The sequence below is a fragment of the Rhinoderma darwinii genome, unplaced genomic scaffold, assembly GCF_050947455.1.
Source record: "Rhinoderma darwinii isolate aRhiDar2 unplaced genomic scaffold, aRhiDar2.hap1 Scaffold_3453, whole genome shotgun sequence".
NCBI classification, from domain to species: domain Eukaryota; kingdom Metazoa; phylum Chordata; class Amphibia; order Anura; family Rhinodermatidae; genus Rhinoderma; species Rhinoderma darwinii.
In genome coordinates this window covers 24,211-44,845 of record NW_027463445.1, presented here as the reverse complement: position 1 = coordinate 44,845, position 20,635 = coordinate 24,211, and the positions used below count along the sequence as shown (strand labels likewise).

The following is a 20,635-nucleotide window of genomic DNA, read 5'->3' as shown; positions in this document are numbered from 1 at the left end:
TAATCTATTGTGAAACAAAATCTAAACAACATAATAAAAAGTCAACCGCACCACGGATTCCCAGACAGTCTCCCACACTGGTACTAGCGAGGCCTTAAGCTGTGTAACTTCTGCGATCTGACGAGAGCAGGGACATTCAGCTTAGAATGGCCATTGACATTAAATGCTTTAATCCATAGTCCTTTTTAATCGATTGTGAAACAAAATCTAAACGACATAATAAAAATTCAACCGCACCACGGATTCCCAGACAGTCTCCAACGCTGGTACTAGCGAGGCCTTAAGCTGTGTAACTTCTGCGTTCTGACGAGAGCAGGCACATTCAGCTTAGAATGGCCATTGACGTTAAATGCTTTAATCCATAGTCCTATTTAATCTATTGTGAAACAAAATCTAAACAACATAATAAAAAGTCACCCGCACCACGGATTCCCAGACAGTCTCCCACACTGGTACTAGCGAGGCCTTAAGCTGTGTAACTTCTGCGATCTGACGAGAGCAGGCACATTCAGCTTAGAATGGCCATTGACATTAAAATCCTTAATCCATAGTCCTATTTAATCTATTGTGAAACAAAATCTAAACAACATAATAAAAAGTCAACCGCACCACGGATTCCCAGACAGTCTCCCACACTGGTACTAGCGAGGCCTTAAGCTGTGTAACTTCTGCGATCTGACGAGAGCAGGCACATTCAGCTTAGAATGGCCATTGACAATAAATGCTTTAATCCATAGTCCTTTTTAATCGATTGTGAAACAAAATCTAAACGACATAATAAAAAGTCAACCGCACCTCGGATTCCCAGACAGTCTCCCACACTGGTACTAGCGAGGCCTTAAGCTGTGTAACTTCTGCGATTTGACGAGAGCAGGGACATTCAGCTTAGAATGGCCATTGACATTAAATGCTTTAATCCATAGTCCTTTTTAATCGATTGTGAAACAAAATCTAAACGACATAATAAAAATTCAACCACACCACGGACTCCCAGACAGTCTCCCACACTGGTACTAGCGAGGCCTTAAGCTATGTAACTTCTGCGATCTGACGAGAGCAGGCACATACAGCTTAGAATTGCCATTGACGTTAAATGCTTTAATCCATAGTCCTATTTAATCTATTGTGAAACAAAATCTAAACGACATAATAAAAAGTCAACCGCACCACGGATTCCCAGACAGTCTCCCACACTGGTACTAGCGAGGCCTTAAGCTGTGTAACTTCTGCGTTCTGACGAGAGCAGGCACATTCAGCTTAGAATGGCCATTGACGTTAAATGCTTTAATCCATAGTCCTATTTAATCTATTGTGAAACAAAATCTAAACGACATAATAAAAAGTCAACCGCACCACGGATTCCCAGACAGTCTCCCACAATGGTACTAGCGAGGCCTTAAGCTGTGTAACTTCTGCGATCTGACGAGAGCAGGGACATTCAGCGTAGAATGGCCATTGACATTAAATGTTTTAATCCATAGTCCTTTTTAATCTATTGTGAAACAAAATCTAAACGACATAATAAAAAGTCAACCGCACCACGGATTCCCAGACAGTCTCCCACACTGGTACTAGCGAGGCCTTAAGCTGTGTAACTTCTGCGATCTGACGAGAGCAGGCACATTCAGCTTAGAACTGCCATTGACATTAAATGCTTTAATCCATAGTCCTTTTTAATCGATTGTGAAACAAAATCTAAACGACATAATAAAAAGTCAACCGCACCACGGATTCCCAGACAGTCTCCCACACTGGTACTAGCGAGCCTTAAGCTGTGTAACTTCTGCGATCTGACGAGAGCAGGCACATTCAGCTTAGAATGGCCATTGACATTAAATGCTTTAATCCATAGTCCTTTTTAATCGATTGTGAAACAAAATCTAAACAACATAATAAAAAGTCAACCGCACCACGGATTCCCAGACAGTCTCCCACACTGGTACTAGCGAGGCCTTAAGCTATGTAACTTCTGCGTTCTGACGAGAGCAGGCACATTCAGCTTAGAATGGCCATTGACGTTAAATGTTTTAATCCATAGTCCTATTTAATCTATTGTGAAACAAAATCTAAACGACATAATAAAAAGTCAACCGCACCACGGATTCCCAGGCAGTCTCCCACACTGGTACTAGCGAGGCCTTAAGCTGTGTAACTTCTGCGATCTGACGAGAGCAGGCACATTCAGCTTAGAATGGCCATTGACATTAAATGTTTTAATCCATAGTCCTTTTTAATCGATTGTGAAACAAAATCTAAACGACATAATAAAAATTCAACCACACCACGGATTCCCAGACAGTCTCCCACAATGGTACTAGCGAGGCCTTAAGCTGTGTAACTTCTGCGTTCTGACGAGAGCAGGCACATTCAGCTTAGAATGGCCATTGACGCTAAATGCTTTAATCCATAGTCCTATTTAATCTATTGTGAAACAAAATCTAAACAACATAATAAAAAGTCAACCGCACCACGGATTCCCAGACATTCTCCCACACTGGTACTAGCGAGGCCTTAAGCTGTGTAACTTCTGCGATCTGACGAGGGCAGGCACATTCAGCTTAGAATGGCCATTGACCTTAAATGCTTTAATCCACAGTCCTTTTTAATCGATTTTTGAAACAAAATCTAAATGACATAATAAAAAGTCAACCGCAACACGGATTCCCAGACAGTCTCCCACACTGGTACTAGCGAGGGATTAAGCTGTGTAACTTCTGCGATCTGACAAGAGCAGGCACATTCAGCTTAGAATGGCCATTGACATTAAATGCTTTAATCCATAGTCCTTTTTAATCGATTGTGAAACAAAATCTAAACGACATAATAAAAAGTCAACCGCACCACGGATTCCCAGACAGTCTCCCACACTGGTACTAGCGAGGCCTTAAGCTGTGTAACTTCTGCGATCTGACGAGAGCAGGGACATTCAGCTTAGAATGGCCATTGACATTAAATGCTTTAATCCATAGTCCTTTTTAATCGATTGTGAAACAAAATCTAAACGACATAATAAAAAGTCAACCGCACCTCGGATTCCCAGACAGTTTCCCACACTGGTACTAGCGAGGCGTTAAGCTGTGTAACTTCTGCGATCTAACGAGAGCAGGCACATTCAGCTTAGAATGGCCATTGACATTAAATGCTTTAATCCATAGTCCTTTTTAATCGATTGTGAAACAAAATCTAAACGACATAATAAAAAGTCAACCGCACCACGGATTCCCAGACAGTCTCCCACACTGGTACTAGCGAGGCCTTAAGCTGTGTAACTTCTGCGATCTGACGAGAGCAGGCACATTCAGCTTAGAATGGCCATTGACATTAAAAGCCTTAATCCATAGTCCTATTTAATCTATTGTGAAACAAAATCTAAACAACATAATAAAAAGGCAACCGCACCACGGATTCCCAGACAGTCTCCCACACTGGTACTAGCGAGGCCTTAAGCTGTGTAACTTCTGCGATCTGACGAGAGCAGGGACATTCAGCGTAGAATGGCCATTGACATTAAATGCTTTAATCCATAGTCCTTTTTAATCTATTGTGAAACAAAATCTAAACGACATAATAAAAAGTCAACCGCACCACGGATTCCCAGACAGTCTCCAACACTTGTACTAGCGAGGCCTTAAGCTGTGTAACTTCTGCGATCTGACGAGAGCAGGCACATTCAGCTTAGAATGGCCATTGACATTAAATGCTTTAATCCATAGTCCTTTTTAATCGATTGTAAAACAAAATCTAAACAACATAATAAAAAGTCAACCGCACCACGGATTCCCAGACAGTCTCCCACACTGGTACTAGCGAGGCCTTAAGCTGTGTAACTTCTGCGATCTGACAAGAGCAGGGACATTCAGCTTATAATGGCCATTGACATTAAATGCTTTAATCCATAGTCCTTTTTAATCGATTGTGAAACAAAATCTAAACGACATAATAAAAATTCAACCGCACCACGGATTCCCAGACAGTCTCCCACACTGGTACTAGCGAGGGGATTAAGCTGTGTAACTTCTGCAATCTGACAAGAGCAGGCACATTCAGCTTAGAATGGCCATTGACATTAAATGCTTTAATCCATAGTCCTTTTTAATCGATTGTGAAACAAAATCTAAATGACATAATAAAAAGTCAACCGCACCACGGATTCCCAGACAGTCTCCCACACTGGTACTAGCGAGGCCTTAAGCTGTGTAACTTCTGCGATCTGACGAGAGCAGGGACATTCAGCTTATAATGGCCATTGACATTAAATGCTTTAATCCATAGTCCTTTTTAATCGATTGTGAAACAAAATCTAAACGACATAATAAAAATTCATCCGCACCACGGATTCCCAGACAGTCTCCCACACTGGTACTAGCGAGGCCTTAAGCTGTGTAACTTCTCCGATCTGACGAAAGGAGGCACAATCAGCTTAGAATGGCCATTGACGTTAAATGCTTTAATCCATAGTCCTATTTAATCTATTGTGAAACAAAATCTAAACGACATAATAAAAAGTCAACCACACCACGGATTCCCAGACAGTCTCCCACACTGGTACTAGCGAGGCGTTAAGCTGTGTAACTTCTGCAATCTAACGAGAGCAGGCACATTCAGCTTAGAATGGCCATTGACATTAAATGCTATAATCCATAGTCCTTTTTAATCGATTGTGAAACAAAATCTAAACGACATAATAAAAAGTCAACCACACCACGGATTCCCAGACAGTCTCCCACACTGGTACTAGCGAGGCGTTAAGCTTTGTAACTTCTGTGATCTAACGAGAGCAGGCACATTCAGCTTAGAATGGCCATTGACATTAAATGCCTTAATCCATAGTCCTATTTAATCTATTGTGAAACAAAATCTAAACAACATAATAAAAAGTCAACCACACGACGGATTCCCAGACAGTCTCCAACGCTGGTACTAGCGAGGCCTTAAGCTGTGTAACTTCTGCGTTCTGACGAGAGCAGGCACATTCAGCTTAGAATGGCCATTGACGTTAAATGCTTTAATCCATAGTCCTATTTAATCTATTGTGAAACAAAATCTAAACAACATAATAAAAAGTCAACCGCACCACGGATTCCCAGACAGTCTCCCACACTGGTACTAGCGAGGCCTTAAGCTGTGTAACTTCTGCGATCTGACGAGAGCAGGGACATTCAGCGTAGAATGGCCATTGACATTAAATGTTTTAATCCATAGTCCTTTTTAATCTATTGTGAAACAAAATCTAAACGACATAATAAAAAGTCAACCGCACCACGGATTCCCAGACAGTCTCCCACACTGGTACTAGCGAGCCTTAAGCTGTGTAACTTCTGCGATCCGACGAGAGCAGGGACATTCAGCTTAGAATGGCCATTGACCTTAAATGCTTTAATCCATAGTCCTTTTTAATCGATTGTGAAACAAAATCTAAACTACATAATAAAAAGTCAACCGCACCACGGATTCCCAGACAGTCTCCCACACTGGTACTAGCGAGGCCTTAAGCTGTGTAACTTCTGCGATCTGACGAGAGCAGGGACATTCAGCTTAGAACGGCCATTGACATTAAATGCTTTAATCCATAGTCCTTTTTAATCGATTGTGAAACAAAATCTAAACGACATAATAAAAATTCAACCGCACCACGGATTCCCAGACAGTCTCCCACACTGATACTAGTGAGGCCTTAAGCTGTGTAACTTCTGCGATCTGACGAGAGCAGGCACATTCAGTTTAGAATGGCCATTGACGTTAAATGCTTTAATCCATAGTCCTATTTAATCTATTGTGAAACAAAATCTAAACGACATAATAAAAAGTCAACCGCACCACGGATTCCCAGACAGTCTCCCACACTGGTACTAGCGAGGCCTTAAGCTGTGTAACTTCTGCGATCTGACGAGAGCAGGGACATTCAGCTTAGAACGGCCATTGACATTAAATGCGTTAATCCATAGTCCTTTTTAATCGATTGTGAAACAAAATCTAAACGACATAATAAAAAGTCAACCGCACCACGGATTCCCAGACAGTCTCCCACACTGGTACTAGCGAGGCCTTAAGCTGTGTAACTTCTGCGATCTGATGAGAGCAGGGACATTCAGCTTAGAATGGCCATTGACATTAAATGCTTTAATCCATAGTCCTTTTTAATTGATTGTGAAACAAAATCTAAACGACATAATAAAAATTCAACCACACCACGGACTCCCAGACAGTCTCCCACACTGGTACTAGCGAGGCCTTAAGCTATGTAACTTCTGCGATTTGACGAGAGCAGGCACATACAGCTTAGAATTGCCATTGACGTTAAATGCTTTAATCCATAGTCCTATTTAATCTATTGTGAAACAAAATCTAAACGACATAATAAAAAGTCAACCACACCACGGATTCCCAGACAGTCTCCCACACTGGTACTAGCGAGGCGTTAAGCTGTGTAACTTCTGTGATCTAACGAGAGCAGGCACATTCAGCTTAGAATGGCCATTGACATTAAATGCTTTAATCCATAGTCCTTTTAAATCGATTGTGAAACAAAATCTAAACGACATAATAAAAAGTCAACCGCACCACGAATTCCCAGACAGTCTCCCACACTGGTACTAGCGAGGCCTTAAGCTGTGTAACTTCTGCGATCTGACGAGAGCAGGCACATTCAGCTTAGAATGGCCATTGACATTAAAAGCCTTAATCCATAGTCCTATTTAATCTATTGTGAAACAAAATCTAAACAACATAATAAAAAGTCAACCACACGACGGATTCCCAGACAGTCTCCCACACTGGTACTAGCGAGGCCTTAAGCTGTGTAACTTCTGTGATCTGACGAGAGCAGGGACATTCAGCTTAGAATGGCCATTGACATTAAATGCTTTAATCCATAGTCCTTTTTAATCGATTGTGAAACAAAATCTAAACGACATAATAAAAATTCAACCGCACCACGGATTCCCAGACAGTCTCCAACGCTGGTACTAGCGAGGCCTTAAGCTGTGTAACTTCTGCGTTCTGACGAGAGCAGGCACATTCAGCTTAGAATGGCCATTGATGTTAAATGCTTTAATCCATAGTCCTATTTAATCTATTGTGAAACAAAATCTAAACAACATAATAAAAAGTCAACCGCACCACGGATTCCGAGACAGTCTCCCACACTGGTACTAGCGAGGCCTTAAGCTGTGTAACTTCTGCGATCTGACGAGAGCAGGCACATTCAGCTTAGAATGGCCATTGACATTAAAAGCCTTAATCCATAGTCCTATTTAATCTATTGTGAAACAAAATCTAAACAACATAATAAAATATCAACCGCACCACGGATTCCCAGACAGTCTCCCACACTGGTACTAGCGAGGCCTTAAGCTGTGTAACTTCTGCGATCTGACGAGAGCAGGGACATTCAGCTTAGAATGGCCATTGACATTAAATGCTTTAATCCATAGTCCTTTTTAATCGATTGTGAAACAAAATCTAAACGACATAATAAAAATTCAACCGCACCACAGATTCCCAGACAGTCTCCCACACTGGTACTAGCGAGGGATTAAGCTGTGTAACTTCTGCGATCTGACAAGAGCAGGCACATTCAGCTTAGAATGGCCATTGACATTAAATGCTTTAATCCATAGTCCTTTTTAATCGATTGTGAAACAAAATCTAAACGACATAATAAAAAGTCAACCGCACCACGGATTCCCAGACAGTCTCCCACACTGGTACTAGCGAGGCCTTAAGCTGTGTAACTTCTGCGATCTGACGAGAGCAGGGACATTCAGCTTAGAATGGCCATTGACATTAAATGCTTTAATCCATAGTCCTTTTTAATCGATTGTGAAACAAAATCTAAACGACATAATAAAAAGTCAACCGCACCTCGGATTCCCAGACAGTTTCCCACACTGGTACTAGCGAGGCGTTAAGCTGTGTAACTTCTGCGATCTAACGAGAGCAGGCACATTCAGCTTAGAATGGCCATTGACATTAAATGCTTTAATCCATAGTCCTTTTTAATCGATTGTGAAACAAAATCTAAACGACATAATAAAAAGTCAACCGCACCACGGATTCCCAGACAGTCTCCCACACTGGTACTAGCGAGGCCTTAAGCTGTGTAACTTCTGCGATCTGACGAGAGCAGGCACATTCAGCTTAGAATGGCCATTGACATTAAAAGCCTTAATCCATAGTCCTATTTAATCTATTGTGAAACAAAATCTAAACAACATAATAAAAAGGCAACCGCACCACGGATTCCCAGACAGTCTCCCACACTGGTACTAGCGAGGCCTTAAGCTGTGTAACTTCTGCGATCTGACGAGAGCAGGGACATTCAGCGTAGAATGGCCATTGACATTAAATGCTTTAATCCATAGTCCTTTTTAATCTATTGTGAAACAAAATCTAAACGACATAGTAAAAAGTCAACCGCACCACGGATTCCCAGACAGTCTCCAACACTGGTACTAGCGAGGCCTTAAGCTGTGTAACTTCTGCGATCTGACGAGAGCAGGCACATTCAGCTTAGAATGGCCATTGACATTAAATGCTTTAATCCATAGTCCTTTTTAATCGATTGTAAAACAAAATCTAAACAACATAATAAAAAGTCAACCGCACCACGGATTCCCAGACAGTCTCCCACACTGGTACTAACGAGGCCTTAAGCTGTGTAACTTCTGCGATCTGACGAGAGCAGGGACATTCAGCTTATAATGGCCATTGACATTAAATGCTTTAATCCATAGTCCTTTTTAATCGATTGTGAAACAAAATCTAAACGACATAATAAAAATTCAACCGCACCACGGATTCCCAGACAGTCTCCCACACTGGTACTAGCGAGGCCTTAAGCTGTGTAACTTCTCCGATCTGACGAAAGGAGGCACATTCAGCTTAGAATGGCCATTGACGTTAAATGCTTTAATCCATAGTCCTATTTAATCTATTGTGAAACAAAATCTAAACGACATAATAAAAAGTCAACCACACCAAGGATTCCCAGACAGTCTCCCACACTGGTACTAGCGAGGCGTTAAGCTGTGTAACGTCTGCAATCTAACGAGAGCAGGCACATTCAGCTTAGAATGGCCATTGACATTAAATGCTTTAATCCATAGTCCTTTTTAATCGATTGTGAAACAAAATCTAAACGACATAATAAAAAGTCAACCACACCACGGATTCCCAGACAGTTTCCCACACTGGTACTAGCGAGGCGTTAAGCTGTGTAACTTCTGTGATCTAACGAGAGCAGGCACATTCAGCTTAGAATGGCCATTGACATTAAATGCTTTAATCCATAGTCCTTTTAAATCGATTGTGAAACAAAATCTAAACGACATAATAAAAAGTCAACCGCACCACGAATTCCCAGACAGTCTCCCACACTGGTACTAGCGAGGCCTTAAGCTGTGTAACTTCTGCGATCTGACGAGAGCAGGCACATTCAGCTTAGAATGGCCATTGACATTAAAAGCCTTAATCCATAGTCCTATTTAATCTATTGTGAAACAAAATCTAAACAACATAATAAAAAGTCAACCACACGACGGATTCCCAGACAGTCTCCCACACTGGTACTAGCGAGGCCTTAAGCTGTGTAACTTCTGTGATCTGACGATAGCAGGGACATTCAGCTTAGAATGGCCATTGACATTAAATGCTTTAATCCATAGTCCTTTTTAATCGATTGTGAAACAAAATCTAAACGACATAATAAAAATTCAACCGCACCACGGATTCCCAGACAGTCTCCAACGCTGGTACTAGCGAGGCCTTAAGCTGTGTAACTTCTGCGTTCTGACGAGAGCAGGCACATTCAGCTTAGAATGGCCATTGACGTTAAATGCTTTAATCCATAGTCCTATTTAATCTATTGTGAAACAAAATCTAAACAACATAATAAAAAGTCAACCGCACCACGGATTCCCAGACAGTCTCCCACACTGGTACTAGCGAGGCCTTAAGCTGTGTAACTTCTGCGATCTGACGAGAGCAGGGACATTCAGCGTAGAATGGCCATTGACATTAAATGTTTTAATCCATAGTCCTTTTTAATCTATTGTGAAACAAAATCTAAACGACATAATAAAAAGTCAACCGCACCACGGATTCCCAGACAGTCTCCCACACTGGTACTAGCGAGCCTTAAGCTGTGTAACTTCTGCGATCCGACGAGAGCAGGGACATTCAGCTTAGAATGGCCATTGACCTTAAATGCTTTAATCCATAGTCCTTTTTAATCGATTATGAAACAAAATCTAAACTACATAATAAAAAGTCAACCGCACCACGGATTCCCAGACAGTCTCCCACACTGGTACTAGCGAGGCCTTAAGCTGTGTAACTTCTGCGATCTGACGAGAGCAGGGACATTCAGCTTAGAACAGCCATTGACATTAAATGCTTTAATCCATAGTCCTTTTTAATCGATTGTGAAACAAAATCTAAACGACATAATAAAAATTCAACCGCACCACGGATTCCCAGACAGTCTCCCACACTGGTACTAGTGAGGCCTTAAGCTGTGTAACTTCTGCGATCTGACGAGAGCAGGCACATTCAGTTTAGAATGGCCATTGACGTTAAATGCTTTAATCCATAGTCCTATTTAATCTATTGTGAAACAAAATCTAAACGACATAATAAAAAGTCAACCGCACCACGGATTCCCAGACAGTCTCCCACACTGGTACTAGCGAGGCCTTAAGCTGTGTAACTTCTGCGATCTGACGAGAGCAGGGACATTCAGCTTAGAACGGCCATTGACATTAAATGCGTTAATCCATAGTCCTTTTTAATCGATTGTGAAACAAAATCTAAACGACATAATAAAAAGTCAACCGCACCACGGATTCCCAGACAGTCTCCCACACTGGTACTAGCGAGGCCTTAAGCTGTGTAACATCTGCGATCTGACGAGAGCAGGGACATTCAGCTTAGAATGGCCATTGACATTAAATGCTTTAATCCATAGTCCTTTTTAATTGATTGTGAAACAAAATCTAAACGACATAATAAAAATTCAACCACACCACGGACTCCCAGACAGTCTCCCACACTGGTACTAGCGAGGCCTTAAGCTATGTAACTTCTGCGATCTGACGAGAGCAGGCACATACAGCTTAGAATTGCCATTGACGTTAAATGCTTTAATCCATAGTCCTATTTAATCTATTGTGAAACAAAATCTAAACGACATAATAAAAAGTCAACCACACCACGGATTCCCAGACAGTCTCCCACACTGGTACTAGCGAGGCGTTAAGCTGTGTAACTTCTGTGATCTAACGAGAGCAGGCACATTCAGCTTAGAATGGCCATTGACATTAAATGCTTTAATCCATAGTCCTTTTAAATCGATTGTGAAACAAAATCTAAACGACATAATAAAAAGTCAACCGCACCACGAATTCCCAGACAGTCTCCCACACTGGTACTAGCGAGGCCTTAAGCTGTGTAACTTCTGCGATCTGACGAGAGCAGGCACATTCAGCTTAGAATGGCCATTGACATTAAAAGCCTTAATCCATAGTCCTATTTAATCTATTGTGAAACAAAATCTAAACAACATAATAAAAAGTCAACCACACGACGGATTCCCAGACAGTCTCCCACACTGGTACTAGCGAGGCCTTAAGCTGTGTAACTTCTGTGATCTGACGAGAGCAGGGACATTCAGCTTAGAATGGCCATTGACATTAAATGCTTTAATCCATAGTCCTTTTTAATCGATTGTGAAACAAAATCTAAACGACATAATAAAAATTCAACCGCACCACGGATTCCCAGACAGTCTCCAACGCTGGTACTAGCGAGGCCTTAAGCTGTGTAACTTCTGCGTTCTGACGAGAGCAGGCACATTCAGCTTAGAATGGCCATTGACGTTAAATGCTTTAATCCATAGTCCTATTTAATCTATTGTGAAACAAAATCTAAACAACATAATAAAAAGTCAACCGCACCACGGATTCCGAGACAGTCTCCCACACTGGTACTAGCGAGGCCTTAAGCTGTGTAACTTCTGCGATCTGACGAGAGCAGGCACATTCAGCTTAGAATGGCCATTGACATTAAAAGCCTTAATCCATAGTCCTATTTAATCTATTGTGAAACAAAATCTAAACAACATAATAAAAAGTCAACCGCACCACGGATTCCCAGACAGTCTCCCACACTGGTACTAGCGAGGCCTTAAGCTGTGTAACTTCTGCGATCTGACGAGAGCAGGGACATTCAGCTTAGAATGGCCATTGACATTAAATGCTTTAATCCATAGTCCTTTTTAATCGATTGTGAAACAAAATCTAAACGACATAATAAAAATTCAACCGCACCACGGATTCCCAGACAGTCTCCAACGCTGGTACTAGCGAGGCCTTAAGCTGTGTAACTTCTGCGTTCTGACGAGAGCGGGCACATTCAGCTTAGAATGGCCATTGTCGTTAAATGCTTTAATCCATAGTCCTATTTAATCTATTGTGAAACAAAATCTAAACGAAATAATAAAAAGTCAACCGCACCACGGATTCCCAGACAGTCTCCCACACTGGTACTAGCGAGGCATTAAGCTGTTTAACTTCTGCGATCTAACGAGAGCATGCACATTCAGCTTAGAATGGCCATTGACATTAAATGCTTTAATCCATAGTCCTTTTTAATCGATTGTGAAACAAAATCTAAACGACATAATAAAAAGTCAACCGCACCACGGATTCCCAGACAGTCTCCCACACTGGTACTAGCGAGGCCTTAAGCTGTGTAACTTCTGCGATCTGACGAGAGCAGGCACATTCAGCTTAGAATGGCCATTGACGTTAAATGCTTTAATCCATAGTCCTATTTAATCTATTGTGAAACAAAATCTAAACGACATAATAAAAAGGCAACCGCACCACGGATTCCCAGACAGTCTCCCACACTGGTACTAGCGAGGCCTTAAGCTGTGTAACTTCTGCGATCTGACGAGAGCAGGCACATTCAGCTTAGAACGGCTATTGACGTTAAATGCTTTAATCCATAGTCCTATTTAATCTATTGTGAAACAAAATCTAAACGACATAATAAAAAGTCAACCGCACCACGGATTCCCAGACAGTCTCCCACACTGGTACTAGCGAGGCCTTAAGCTGTGTAACTTCTGCGTTCTGACGAGAGCAGGCAGATTCAGCTTAGAATGGCCATTGACGTTAAATGCTTTAATCCATAGTCCTATTTAATCTATATTGAAACAAAATCTAAACGACATAATAAAAAGTCAACCGCACCACGGATTCCCAGACAGTCTCCCACACCGGTACTAGCGAGGCCTTAAGCTGTGTAACTTCTGCGATCTGACGAGAGCAGGCACATTCAGCTTAGAATGGCCATTGACGTTAAATGCTTTAATCCATAGTCCTATTTAATCCACTGTGAAACAAAATCTAAACGACATAATAAATAGTCAACCGCACCACGGATTCCCAGATAGTCTCCCACACTGGTACTAGTGAGGCATTAAGCTGTGTAACTTCTGCGATCTAACGAGGGCAGGCACATTCAGCTTAGAATGGCCATTGACATTAAATGCGTTAATCCATGGTCCTTTTTAATCGATTGTGAAACAAAATCTAAACGACATAATAAAAAGTCAACCGCACCTCGGATTCCCAGACAGTCTCCCACACTGGTACTAGCGAGGCGTTAAGCTGTTTAACTTCTGCGATCTAACGAGAGCAGGCACATTCAGCTTAGAATGGCCATTGACATTAAATGCTTTAATCCATAGTCCTATTTAATCTATTGTGAAACAAAATCTAAACAACATAATAAAAAGTCAACCGCACCACGGATTCCCAGACAGTCTCCCACACTGGTACTAGCGAGGCGTTAAGCTGTGTAACTTCTGCGATCTAACGAGGGCAGGCACATTCAGCTTAGAATGGCAATTGACATTAAATGCTTTAATCCATAGTCCTTTTTAATCGATTGTGAAACAAAATCTAAACGACATAATAAAAAGTCAACCGCACCACGGATTCCCAGACAGTCTCCCACACTGGTACTAGCGAGGCCTTAAGCTGTGTATCTTCTGCGATCTGACGAGAGCAGGCACATTCAGCTTAGAATGGCCATTGACATTAAATGTTTTAATCCATAGTCCTATTTAATCTATTGTGAAACAAAATCTAAACGAAATAATAAAAAGTCAACCGCACCACGGATTCCCAGACAGTCTCCCACACTGGTACTAGCGAGGCATTAAGCTGTTTAACTTCTGCGATCTAACGAGAGCATGCACATTCAGCTTAGAATGGCCATTGACATTAAATGCTTTAATCCATAGTCCTTTTTAATCGATTGTGAAACAAAATCTAAACGACATAATAAAAAGTCAACCGCACCACGGATTCCCAGACAGTCTCCCACACTGGTACTAGCGAGGCCTTAAGCTGTGTAACTTCTGCGATCTGACGAGAGCAGGCACATTCAGCTTAGAATGGCCATTGACATTAAAAGCCTTAATCCATAGTCCTATTTAATCTATTGTGAAACAAAATCTAAACAACATAATAAAAAATCAACCGCACCACGGATTCCAAGACAGTCTCCCACACTGGTACTAGCGAGGCCTTAAGCTATGTAACTTCTGCGATCTGACGAGAACAGGGACATTCAGCTTAGAATGGCCATTGACATTAAATGCTTTAATCCATAGTCCTTTTTAATCGATTGTGAAACAAAATCTAAACGAAATAATAAAAAGTCAACCGCACCACGGATTCCCAGACAGTCTCCCACACTGATACTAGCGAGGCATTAAGATGTGTAACTTCTGCGATCTGACGAGAGCAGGCACATTCAGCTTAGAATGGCCATTGACATTAAAAGCCTTAATCCATAGTCCTATTTAATCTATTGTGAAACAAAATCTAAACAACATAATAAAAAGTCAACCGCACCACGGATTCCCAGACAGTCTCCCACACTGGTACTAGCGAGGCCTTAAGCTATGTAACTTCTGCGTTCTGACGAGAGCAGGCACATTCAGCTTAGAATGGCCATTGAGATTAAAGGCTTTAATCCATAGTCCTTTTTAATCGATTGTGAAACAAAATCTAAACGACATAATAAAAACTCAACCGCACCACGGATTCCCAGACAGTCTCCGACACTGGTACTAGCGAGGCCTTAAGCTGTGTAACTTCTGCGATCTGACGAGAGCAGGCACATTCAGCTTAGAATGGCCGTTGACATTAAAAGCCTTAATCCATAGTCCTATTTAATCTATTGTGAAACAAAATCTAAACAACATAATAAAAAGTCAACCGCACAACGGATTACCAGACAGTCTCCCACACTGGTACTAGCGAGGACTTAAGCTATGTAACTTCTGCGTTCTGACGAGAGAAGGCACATTCAGCTTAGAATTGCCATTGACGTTAAATGCTTTAATCCATAGTCCTTTTTAATCGATTGTGAAACAAAATCTAAACGACATAATAAAAAGTCAACCGCACCACGGATTCCCAGACAGTCTCCCACTCTGGTACTAGCGAGGCCTTAAGCTGTGTAACTTCTGCGATCTGACGAGAGCAGGCACTTTCAGCTTAGAATGGCCATTGACATTAAATGCTTTAATCCATAGTCCTTTTTAATCGATTGTGAAACAAAATCTAAACGACATAATAAAAAGTCAACAGCACCACGGATTCCCAGACAGTCTCCCACACTGGTACTAGCGAGGCCTTAAGCTGTGTAACTTCTGCGATCTGACGAGAGCAGGGACATTCAGCTTAGAATGGCCATTGACATTAAATGCTTTAATCCATAGTCCTTTTTAATCGATTGTGAAACAAAATCTAAACGACATAATAAAAATTCAACCGCACAACGGATTCCGAGACAGTCTCCCACACTGGTACTAGCGAGGCCTTAAGCTGGGTAACTTCTGCGATCTGACGAGAGCAGGCACATTCAGCTTAGAATGGCAATTGACATTAAATGCTTTAATCCATAGTCCTTTTTAATCGATTGTGAAACAAAATCTAAACGACATAATAAAAAGTAAACCGCACCACGGATTCCCAGACAGTCTCCCACACTAGTACTAGCGAGGCCTTAAGCTGTGTAACTTCTGCGATCTGACGAGAGCAGGCACATTCAGCTTAGAATGGCCATTGACATTAAATGCTTTAATCCATAGTCCTTTTTAATCGATTGTGAAACAAAATCTAAACGACATAATAAAAAGGCAACCGCACCACGGATTCCCAGACAGTCTCCCACAATTGTACTAGCGAGGCCTTAAGCTGTGTAACTTCTGCGATCTGACGAGAGCAGGCACATTCAGCATAGAATGGCCATTGACATTAAATGCTTTAATCCATAGTCCTTTTTAATCGATTGTGAAACAAAATCTAAACTACATAATAAAAAGTCAACCGCACAACGGATTCCCAGACAGTCTCCCACACTGGTACTAGCGAGGCGTTAAGCTGTGTAATTTCTGCGATCTGACGAGAGCAGGAACATTCAGCTTAGAATGGCCATTGACATTAAATGCATTAATCCATAGTCCTTTTTAATCGATTGTGAAACAAAATCTAAACAACATAATAAAAATTCAACCGCACCACGGATTCCCAGACAGTCTCCCACACTGGTACTAGCGAGGGGTTAAGCTGTGTAACTTCTGCGATCTGACGAGAGCAGGCACATTCAGCTTAGAATGGCCATTGACATTAAAAGCCTTAATCCATAGTCCTATTTAATCTATTGTGAAACAAAATTTAAACAACATAATAAAAAGTAAACTGCACCACGGATTCCCAGACAGTCTCCCACACTGGTACTAGCGAGGCCTTAAGCTGTGTAACTTCTGCGATCTGACGAGAGCAGGGACATTCAGCTTAGAATGGCCATTGACGTTAAATGCTTTAATCCATAGTCCTATTTAATCTATTGTGAAACAAAATCTAAACGACATAATAAAAAGTCAACCGCACCACGGATTCCCAGACAGTCTCCCACACTGGTACTAGCGAGGCCTTAAGCTGTGTAACTTCTGCGATCTGACGAGAGCAGGCACATTCAGCTTAGAATGGCCATTGACGTTAAATGCTTTAATCCATAGTCCTATTTAATCTATTGTGAAACAAAATCTAAACGACATAATAAAAATTCAACCGCACCACGGATTCCCAGACAGTCTCCCACACTGGTACTAGCGAGGCCTTAAGCTGTGTAACTTCTGCGTTCTGACTAGAGCAGGCACATTCAGCTTAGAATGGCCATTGACGTTAAATGCTTTAATCCATAGTCCTATTTAATCTATTGTGAAACAAAATCTAAACGACATAATAAAAAGTCAACCGCACCACGGATTCCCAGACAGTCTCCCACACTGGTACTAGCGAGGCCTTAAGCTGTGTAACTTCTGCGATCTGACGAGAGCAGGCACATTCAGCTTAGAATGGCCATTGACATTAAATGCTTTAATCCATAGTCCTATTTAATCTATTGTGAAACAAAATCTAAACGACATAATAAAAATTCAACCGCACCACGGATTCCCAGACAGTCTCCCACACTGGTACTAGCGAGGCCTTAAGCTGTGTAACTTCTGCGTTCTGACTAGAGCAGGCACATTCAGCTTAGAATGGCCATTGACGTTAAATGCTTTAATCCATAGTCCTATTTAATCTATTGTGAAACAAAATCTAAACGACATAATAAAAAGGCAACCGCACCACGGATTCCCAGACAGTCTCCCACACTGGTACTAGCGAGGCCTTAAGCTGTGTAACTTCTGCGATCTGACGAGAGCAGGCACATTCAGCTTAGAACGGCCATTGACGTTAAATGCTTTAATCCATAGTCCTATTTAATCTATTGTGAAACAAAATCTAAACGACATAATAAAAAGTCAACCGCACCACGGATTCCCAGACAGTCTCCCACACTGGTACTAGCGAGGCCTTAAGCTGTGTAACTTCTGCGTTCTGACGAGAGCAGGCAGATTCAGCTTAGAATGGCCATTGACGTTAAATGCTTTAATCCATAGTCCTATTTAATCTATTGTGAAACAAAATCTAAACGACATAATAAAAAGTCAACCGCACCACGGATTCCCAGACAGTCTCTCACACCGGTACTAGCGAGGCCTTAAGCTGTGTAACTTCTGCGATCTGACGAGAGCAGGCACATTCAGCTTAGAATGGCCATTGACGTTAAATGCTTTAATCCATAGTCCTATTTAATCCACTGTGAAACAAAATCTAAACGACATAATAAATAGTCAACCGCACCACGGATTCCCAGATAGTCTCCCACACTGGTACTAGTGAGGCATTAAGCTGTGTAACTTCTGCGATCTAACGAGGGCAGGCACATTCAGCTTAGAATGGCCATTGACACTAAATGCGTTAATCCATGGTCCTTTTTAATCGATTGTGAAACAAAATCTAAACGACATAATAAAAAGTCAACCGCACCTCGGATTCCCAGACAGTCTCCCACACTGGTACTAGCGAGGCGTTAAGCTGTTTAACTTCTGCGATCTAACGAGAGCAGGCACATTCAGCTTAGAATGGCCATTGACATTAAATGCTTTAATCCATAGTCCTATTTAATCTATTGTGAAACAAAATCTAAACAACATAATAAAAAGTCAACCGCACCACGGATTCCCAGACAGTCTCCCACACTGGTACTAGCGAGGCGTTAAGCTGTGTAACTTCTGCGATCTAACGAGGGCAGGCACATTCAGCTTAGAATGGCAATTGACATTAAATGCTTTAATCCATAGTCCTTTTTAATCGATTGTGAAACAAAATCTAAACGACATAATAAAAAGTCAACCGCACCACGGATTCCCAGACAGTCTCCCACACTGGTACTAGCGAGGCCTTAAGCTGTGTATCTTCTGCGATCTGACGAGAGCAGGCACATTCAGCTTAGAATGGCCATTGACATTAAATGCTTTAATCCATAGTCCTTTTTAATCGATTGTGAAACAAAATCTAAACGACATAATAAAAAGTCAACCGCACCACGGATTCCCAGACAGTCTCCCACACTGGTACTAGCGAGGCCTTAAGCTGTGTAACTTCTGCGTTCTGACGAGAGCAGGCACATTCAGCTTAGAATGGCCATTGACGTTAAATGCTTTAATCCATAGTCCTATTTAATCTACTGTGAAACAAAATCTAAACGACATAATAAAAAGTCAACCGCACCACGGATTCCCAGACAGTATCCCACACTGGTACTAGTGAGGCATTAAGCTGTGTAACTTCTGCGATCTAACGAGGGCAGGCACATTCAGCTTAGAATGGCCATTGACATTAAATGCGTTAATCCATGGTCCTTTTTAATCGATTGTGAAACAAAATCTAAACGACATAATAAAAAGTCAACCGCACCACGGATTCCCAGACAGTCTCCCACACTGGTACTAGCGAGGCCTTAAGCTGTGTAACTTCTGCGATCTAACGAGAGCAGGGACATTCAGCTTAGAATGGCCATTGACATTAAATGCTTTAATCCATAGTCCTTTTTAATCGATTGTGAAACAAAATCTAAACGACATAATAAAAATTCAACCGCACCACGGATTCTCAGACAGTCTCCCACACTGGTACTAGCGAGGCCTTAAGCTGTGTAACTTCTGCGTTCTGACGAGAGCAGGCACATTCAGCTTAGAATGGCCATTGACTTTAAATGCTTTAATCCATAGTCCTTTTTAATCGATTGTGAAACAAAATCTAAACGACATAATAAAAAGTCAACCGCACCACGGATTCCCAGACAGTCTCCCACACTGGTACTAGCGAGGCGTTAAGCTGTGTAACTTCTGCGATCTAACGAGAGCAGGCACATTCAGCTTAGAATGGCCATTGACATTAAATGCTTTAATCCATAGTCCTTTTTAATCGATTGTGAAACAAAATCTAAACGACATAATAAAAAGACAACCGCACCACGGGTTCCTAGACAGTCTCCCACACTGGTACTAGCGAGGCCTTAAGCTGTGTAACTTCTGCGATCTGACGAGAGCAGGCACATTCAGCTTAGAATGGCCATTGACATTAAAAGCCTTAATCCATAGTCCTATTTAATCTATTGTGAAACAAAATCTAAACAACATAATAAAAAGTCAACCGCACCACGGATTCCCAGACAGTCTCCCACACTGGTACTAGCGAGGCCTTAAGCTGTGTAACTTCTGCGATCTGACGAGAGCAGGGACATTCAGCTTTGAATGGCCATTGACATTAAATGCTGTAATCCATAGTCCTTTTTAATCGATTGTGAAACAAAATCTAAACGACATAATAAAAAGTCAACCGCACCACGGATTCCCAGACAGTCTCCCACACTGGTACTAGCGAGGCCTTAAGCTGTGTAACTTCTGCGTTCTGACGAGAGCAGGCACATTCAGCCTAGAATGGCCATTGACGTTAAATGCTTTAATCCATAGTCCTATTTAATCTATTGTGAAACAAAATCTAAACGACATAATAAAAAGTCAACCGCACCACGGATTCCCAGACAGTCTCCCACACTGGTACTAGCGAGGCGTTAAGCTGTGTAACTTCTGCGATCTAACGAGAGCAGGCACATTCAGCTTAGAATGGCCATTGACATTAAATGCTTTAATCCA

General features: G+C 41.7%; 88 pseudogenes; all 88 read right to left on the bottom strand.

Annotated features, from left to right (window-relative positions):
• Nucleotides 1-39: 39 nt before the first annotated feature.
• Nucleotides 40-158, bottom strand: LOC142707053 (5S ribosomal RNA; annotated as a pseudogene).
• Nucleotides 159-225: 67 nt separating this feature from the next.
• Nucleotides 226-344, bottom strand: LOC142707309 (5S ribosomal RNA; annotated as a pseudogene).
• Nucleotides 345-411: 67 nt separating this feature from the next.
• LOC142707333 (5S ribosomal RNA) lies at nt 412-530 on the bottom strand (annotated as a pseudogene).
• A 67-nt stretch (nt 531-597) lies between these two features.
• On the bottom strand, nt 598-716 carry LOC142706835 (5S ribosomal RNA; annotated as a pseudogene).
• Nucleotides 717-783: 67 nt separating this feature from the next.
• Nucleotides 784-902, bottom strand: LOC142707425 (5S ribosomal RNA; annotated as a pseudogene).
• A 253-nt stretch (nt 903-1,155) lies between these two features.
• Nucleotides 1,156-1,274, bottom strand: LOC142707105 (5S ribosomal RNA; annotated as a pseudogene).
• Nucleotides 1,275-1,341: 67 nt separating this feature from the next.
• Nucleotides 1,342-1,460, bottom strand: LOC142707454 (5S ribosomal RNA; annotated as a pseudogene).
• Nucleotides 1,461-1,527: 67 nt separating this feature from the next.
• LOC142707345 (5S ribosomal RNA) lies at nt 1,528-1,646 on the bottom strand (annotated as a pseudogene).
• Nucleotides 1,647-1,713: 67 nt separating this feature from the next.
• Nucleotides 1,714-1,831, bottom strand: LOC142706851 (5S ribosomal RNA; annotated as a pseudogene).
• Nucleotides 1,832-1,898: 67 nt separating this feature from the next.
• On the bottom strand, nt 1,899-2,017 carry LOC142707095 (5S ribosomal RNA; annotated as a pseudogene).
• Nucleotides 2,018-2,084: 67 nt separating this feature from the next.
• On the bottom strand, nt 2,085-2,203 carry LOC142707204 (5S ribosomal RNA; annotated as a pseudogene).
• Nucleotides 2,204-2,270: 67 nt separating this feature from the next.
• On the bottom strand, nt 2,271-2,389 carry LOC142707349 (5S ribosomal RNA; annotated as a pseudogene).
• Nucleotides 2,390-2,456: 67 nt separating this feature from the next.
• On the bottom strand, nt 2,457-2,575 carry LOC142706892 (5S ribosomal RNA; annotated as a pseudogene).
• Nucleotides 2,576-2,829: 254 nt separating this feature from the next.
• LOC142707052 (5S ribosomal RNA) lies at nt 2,830-2,948 on the bottom strand (annotated as a pseudogene).
• A 67-nt stretch (nt 2,949-3,015) lies between these two features.
• On the bottom strand, nt 3,016-3,134 carry LOC142706870 (5S ribosomal RNA; annotated as a pseudogene).
• A 67-nt stretch (nt 3,135-3,201) lies between these two features.
• Nucleotides 3,202-3,320, bottom strand: LOC142706820 (5S ribosomal RNA; annotated as a pseudogene).
• A 67-nt stretch (nt 3,321-3,387) lies between these two features.
• On the bottom strand, nt 3,388-3,506 carry LOC142706840 (5S ribosomal RNA; annotated as a pseudogene).
• A 67-nt stretch (nt 3,507-3,573) lies between these two features.
• On the bottom strand, nt 3,574-3,692 carry LOC142707378 (5S ribosomal RNA; annotated as a pseudogene).
• A 67-nt stretch (nt 3,693-3,759) lies between these two features.
• Nucleotides 3,760-3,878, bottom strand: LOC142706928 (5S ribosomal RNA; annotated as a pseudogene).
• A 254-nt stretch (nt 3,879-4,132) lies between these two features.
• On the bottom strand, nt 4,133-4,251 carry LOC142707462 (5S ribosomal RNA; annotated as a pseudogene).
• Nucleotides 4,252-4,876: 625 nt separating this feature from the next.
• LOC142706858 (5S ribosomal RNA) lies at nt 4,877-4,995 on the bottom strand (annotated as a pseudogene).
• A 67-nt stretch (nt 4,996-5,062) lies between these two features.
• On the bottom strand, nt 5,063-5,181 carry LOC142707392 (5S ribosomal RNA; annotated as a pseudogene).
• Nucleotides 5,182-5,433: 252 nt separating this feature from the next.
• LOC142707274 (5S ribosomal RNA) lies at nt 5,434-5,552 on the bottom strand (annotated as a pseudogene).
• Nucleotides 5,553-5,619: 67 nt separating this feature from the next.
• On the bottom strand, nt 5,620-5,738 carry LOC142706940 (5S ribosomal RNA; annotated as a pseudogene).
• A 67-nt stretch (nt 5,739-5,805) lies between these two features.
• On the bottom strand, nt 5,806-5,924 carry LOC142707273 (5S ribosomal RNA; annotated as a pseudogene).
• A 67-nt stretch (nt 5,925-5,991) lies between these two features.
• LOC142707351 (5S ribosomal RNA) lies at nt 5,992-6,110 on the bottom strand (annotated as a pseudogene).
• Nucleotides 6,111-6,549: 439 nt separating this feature from the next.
• On the bottom strand, nt 6,550-6,668 carry LOC142707240 (5S ribosomal RNA; annotated as a pseudogene).
• A 253-nt stretch (nt 6,669-6,921) lies between these two features.
• Nucleotides 6,922-7,040, bottom strand: LOC142707284 (5S ribosomal RNA; annotated as a pseudogene).
• Nucleotides 7,041-7,107: 67 nt separating this feature from the next.
• On the bottom strand, nt 7,108-7,226 carry LOC142707207 (5S ribosomal RNA; annotated as a pseudogene).
• A 67-nt stretch (nt 7,227-7,293) lies between these two features.
• On the bottom strand, nt 7,294-7,412 carry LOC142707268 (5S ribosomal RNA; annotated as a pseudogene).
• Nucleotides 7,413-7,665: 253 nt separating this feature from the next.
• Nucleotides 7,666-7,784, bottom strand: LOC142707051 (5S ribosomal RNA; annotated as a pseudogene).
• Nucleotides 7,785-7,851: 67 nt separating this feature from the next.
• Nucleotides 7,852-7,970, bottom strand: LOC142706869 (5S ribosomal RNA; annotated as a pseudogene).
• A 67-nt stretch (nt 7,971-8,037) lies between these two features.
• Nucleotides 8,038-8,156, bottom strand: LOC142707376 (5S ribosomal RNA; annotated as a pseudogene).
• Nucleotides 8,157-8,223: 67 nt separating this feature from the next.
• LOC142706839 (5S ribosomal RNA) lies at nt 8,224-8,342 on the bottom strand (annotated as a pseudogene).
• A 67-nt stretch (nt 8,343-8,409) lies between these two features.
• LOC142707136 (5S ribosomal RNA) lies at nt 8,410-8,528 on the bottom strand (annotated as a pseudogene).
• Nucleotides 8,529-8,595: 67 nt separating this feature from the next.
• On the bottom strand, nt 8,596-8,714 carry LOC142707413 (5S ribosomal RNA; annotated as a pseudogene).
• A 67-nt stretch (nt 8,715-8,781) lies between these two features.
• On the bottom strand, nt 8,782-8,900 carry LOC142706850 (5S ribosomal RNA; annotated as a pseudogene).
• Nucleotides 8,901-9,339: 439 nt separating this feature from the next.
• LOC142707216 (5S ribosomal RNA) lies at nt 9,340-9,458 on the bottom strand (annotated as a pseudogene).
• Nucleotides 9,459-9,711: 253 nt separating this feature from the next.
• Nucleotides 9,712-9,830, bottom strand: LOC142707306 (5S ribosomal RNA; annotated as a pseudogene).
• A 67-nt stretch (nt 9,831-9,897) lies between these two features.
• On the bottom strand, nt 9,898-10,016 carry LOC142707391 (5S ribosomal RNA; annotated as a pseudogene).
• Nucleotides 10,017-10,268: 252 nt separating this feature from the next.
• LOC142707410 (5S ribosomal RNA) lies at nt 10,269-10,387 on the bottom strand (annotated as a pseudogene).
• A 67-nt stretch (nt 10,388-10,454) lies between these two features.
• On the bottom strand, nt 10,455-10,573 carry LOC142706806 (5S ribosomal RNA; annotated as a pseudogene).
• A 67-nt stretch (nt 10,574-10,640) lies between these two features.
• On the bottom strand, nt 10,641-10,759 carry LOC142707272 (5S ribosomal RNA; annotated as a pseudogene).
• A 67-nt stretch (nt 10,760-10,826) lies between these two features.
• On the bottom strand, nt 10,827-10,945 carry LOC142707311 (5S ribosomal RNA; annotated as a pseudogene).
• Nucleotides 10,946-11,384: 439 nt separating this feature from the next.
• LOC142707228 (5S ribosomal RNA) lies at nt 11,385-11,503 on the bottom strand (annotated as a pseudogene).
• A 253-nt stretch (nt 11,504-11,756) lies between these two features.
• Nucleotides 11,757-11,875, bottom strand: LOC142707307 (5S ribosomal RNA; annotated as a pseudogene).
• Nucleotides 11,876-11,942: 67 nt separating this feature from the next.
• LOC142707208 (5S ribosomal RNA) lies at nt 11,943-12,061 on the bottom strand (annotated as a pseudogene).
• A 67-nt stretch (nt 12,062-12,128) lies between these two features.
• On the bottom strand, nt 12,129-12,247 carry LOC142707050 (5S ribosomal RNA; annotated as a pseudogene).
• Nucleotides 12,248-12,314: 67 nt separating this feature from the next.
• Nucleotides 12,315-12,433, bottom strand: LOC142706951 (5S ribosomal RNA; annotated as a pseudogene).
• Nucleotides 12,434-12,500: 67 nt separating this feature from the next.
• LOC142707395 (5S ribosomal RNA) lies at nt 12,501-12,619 on the bottom strand (annotated as a pseudogene).
• A 67-nt stretch (nt 12,620-12,686) lies between these two features.
• LOC142706808 (5S ribosomal RNA) lies at nt 12,687-12,805 on the bottom strand (annotated as a pseudogene).
• Nucleotides 12,806-12,872: 67 nt separating this feature from the next.
• On the bottom strand, nt 12,873-12,991 carry LOC142707411 (5S ribosomal RNA; annotated as a pseudogene).
• A 67-nt stretch (nt 12,992-13,058) lies between these two features.
• Nucleotides 13,059-13,177, bottom strand: LOC142707024 (5S ribosomal RNA; annotated as a pseudogene).
• A 67-nt stretch (nt 13,178-13,244) lies between these two features.
• On the bottom strand, nt 13,245-13,363 carry LOC142707000 (5S ribosomal RNA; annotated as a pseudogene).
• A 67-nt stretch (nt 13,364-13,430) lies between these two features.
• Nucleotides 13,431-13,549, bottom strand: LOC142706946 (5S ribosomal RNA; annotated as a pseudogene).
• A 67-nt stretch (nt 13,550-13,616) lies between these two features.
• LOC142707123 (5S ribosomal RNA) lies at nt 13,617-13,735 on the bottom strand (annotated as a pseudogene).
• Nucleotides 13,736-13,802: 67 nt separating this feature from the next.
• Nucleotides 13,803-13,921, bottom strand: LOC142706900 (5S ribosomal RNA; annotated as a pseudogene).
• A 67-nt stretch (nt 13,922-13,988) lies between these two features.
• Nucleotides 13,989-14,107, bottom strand: LOC142707190 (5S ribosomal RNA; annotated as a pseudogene).
• A 67-nt stretch (nt 14,108-14,174) lies between these two features.
• LOC142707394 (5S ribosomal RNA) lies at nt 14,175-14,293 on the bottom strand (annotated as a pseudogene).
• A 67-nt stretch (nt 14,294-14,360) lies between these two features.
• LOC142706796 (5S ribosomal RNA) lies at nt 14,361-14,479 on the bottom strand (annotated as a pseudogene).
• A 67-nt stretch (nt 14,480-14,546) lies between these two features.
• Nucleotides 14,547-14,665, bottom strand: LOC142706925 (5S ribosomal RNA; annotated as a pseudogene).
• A 253-nt stretch (nt 14,666-14,918) lies between these two features.
• On the bottom strand, nt 14,919-15,037 carry LOC142707354 (5S ribosomal RNA; annotated as a pseudogene).
• A 67-nt stretch (nt 15,038-15,104) lies between these two features.
• Nucleotides 15,105-15,223, bottom strand: LOC142707422 (5S ribosomal RNA; annotated as a pseudogene).
• A 253-nt stretch (nt 15,224-15,476) lies between these two features.
• LOC142707031 (5S ribosomal RNA) lies at nt 15,477-15,595 on the bottom strand (annotated as a pseudogene).
• Nucleotides 15,596-15,662: 67 nt separating this feature from the next.
• On the bottom strand, nt 15,663-15,781 carry LOC142707443 (5S ribosomal RNA; annotated as a pseudogene).
• A 253-nt stretch (nt 15,782-16,034) lies between these two features.
• Nucleotides 16,035-16,153, bottom strand: LOC142707149 (5S ribosomal RNA; annotated as a pseudogene).
• A 67-nt stretch (nt 16,154-16,220) lies between these two features.
• On the bottom strand, nt 16,221-16,339 carry LOC142706891 (5S ribosomal RNA; annotated as a pseudogene).
• Nucleotides 16,340-16,406: 67 nt separating this feature from the next.
• LOC142706936 (5S ribosomal RNA) lies at nt 16,407-16,525 on the bottom strand (annotated as a pseudogene).
• Nucleotides 16,526-16,778: 253 nt separating this feature from the next.
• LOC142707303 (5S ribosomal RNA) lies at nt 16,779-16,897 on the bottom strand (annotated as a pseudogene).
• A 67-nt stretch (nt 16,898-16,964) lies between these two features.
• Nucleotides 16,965-17,083, bottom strand: LOC142706784 (5S ribosomal RNA; annotated as a pseudogene).
• Nucleotides 17,084-17,150: 67 nt separating this feature from the next.
• Nucleotides 17,151-17,269, bottom strand: LOC142707489 (5S ribosomal RNA; annotated as a pseudogene).
• A 67-nt stretch (nt 17,270-17,336) lies between these two features.
• Nucleotides 17,337-17,455, bottom strand: LOC142706772 (5S ribosomal RNA; annotated as a pseudogene).
• Nucleotides 17,456-17,522: 67 nt separating this feature from the next.
• LOC142707488 (5S ribosomal RNA) lies at nt 17,523-17,641 on the bottom strand (annotated as a pseudogene).
• A 67-nt stretch (nt 17,642-17,708) lies between these two features.
• LOC142707372 (5S ribosomal RNA) lies at nt 17,709-17,827 on the bottom strand (annotated as a pseudogene).
• A 67-nt stretch (nt 17,828-17,894) lies between these two features.
• On the bottom strand, nt 17,895-18,013 carry LOC142707023 (5S ribosomal RNA; annotated as a pseudogene).
• A 67-nt stretch (nt 18,014-18,080) lies between these two features.
• On the bottom strand, nt 18,081-18,199 carry LOC142707357 (5S ribosomal RNA; annotated as a pseudogene).
• A 67-nt stretch (nt 18,200-18,266) lies between these two features.
• Nucleotides 18,267-18,385, bottom strand: LOC142706945 (5S ribosomal RNA; annotated as a pseudogene).
• A 67-nt stretch (nt 18,386-18,452) lies between these two features.
• LOC142707122 (5S ribosomal RNA) lies at nt 18,453-18,571 on the bottom strand (annotated as a pseudogene).
• A 67-nt stretch (nt 18,572-18,638) lies between these two features.
• LOC142706898 (5S ribosomal RNA) lies at nt 18,639-18,757 on the bottom strand (annotated as a pseudogene).
• Nucleotides 18,758-18,824: 67 nt separating this feature from the next.
• On the bottom strand, nt 18,825-18,943 carry LOC142707189 (5S ribosomal RNA; annotated as a pseudogene).
• Nucleotides 18,944-19,010: 67 nt separating this feature from the next.
• LOC142707093 (5S ribosomal RNA) lies at nt 19,011-19,129 on the bottom strand (annotated as a pseudogene).
• Nucleotides 19,130-19,382: 253 nt separating this feature from the next.
• On the bottom strand, nt 19,383-19,501 carry LOC142707133 (5S ribosomal RNA; annotated as a pseudogene).
• Nucleotides 19,502-19,568: 67 nt separating this feature from the next.
• Nucleotides 19,569-19,687, bottom strand: LOC142707370 (5S ribosomal RNA; annotated as a pseudogene).
• Nucleotides 19,688-19,754: 67 nt separating this feature from the next.
• LOC142707503 (5S ribosomal RNA) lies at nt 19,755-19,873 on the bottom strand (annotated as a pseudogene).
• Nucleotides 19,874-19,940: 67 nt separating this feature from the next.
• On the bottom strand, nt 19,941-20,059 carry LOC142707343 (5S ribosomal RNA; annotated as a pseudogene).
• A 67-nt stretch (nt 20,060-20,126) lies between these two features.
• On the bottom strand, nt 20,127-20,245 carry LOC142707359 (5S ribosomal RNA; annotated as a pseudogene).
• A 67-nt stretch (nt 20,246-20,312) lies between these two features.
• LOC142706998 (5S ribosomal RNA) lies at nt 20,313-20,431 on the bottom strand (annotated as a pseudogene).
• Nucleotides 20,432-20,498: 67 nt separating this feature from the next.
• On the bottom strand, nt 20,499-20,617 carry LOC142707502 (5S ribosomal RNA; annotated as a pseudogene).
• Nucleotides 20,618-20,635: the final 18 nt, after the last annotated feature.